This window comes from Brassica oleracea, chromosome C3, assembly GCF_000695525.1.
Source record: "Brassica oleracea var. oleracea cultivar TO1000 chromosome C3, BOL, whole genome shotgun sequence".
In the NCBI taxonomy this organism is placed as follows: Eukaryota; Viridiplantae; Streptophyta; class Magnoliopsida; order Brassicales; family Brassicaceae; genus Brassica; species Brassica oleracea.
Genome location: NC_027750.1, coordinates 38,869,182 through 38,869,499, shown reverse-complemented (window position 1 = coordinate 38,869,499; position 318 = coordinate 38,869,182).

Below are 318 nucleotides of genomic sequence, written 5' to 3'. Positions count from 1 at the left end.
ACCAAAACGCATGGAGTACGGACTTCTGTATAAAGCCGTAGCAAGGTGGAAACGGTTTCAGAGTTCAGGGAAGAAGATGATGAAGCTGATGAATGTTTTGAAGATGATGATGATGATTTGGTTGAAGATGAAAATCATGATGGGGAGACGATGGGGAGGAGGATGCCGGTATCTCTATGGTTGCTGAAGCGGACGAGAATGGTGAGGATTACAAGTGTTTATGGAAATGTTGAAGATGAGGATGAGGAAGATGATGATATGTGTTTTGAATATTTCAAAAAGATTGAAGGAGGAAGATCGAATGGTAACAGTATCTAT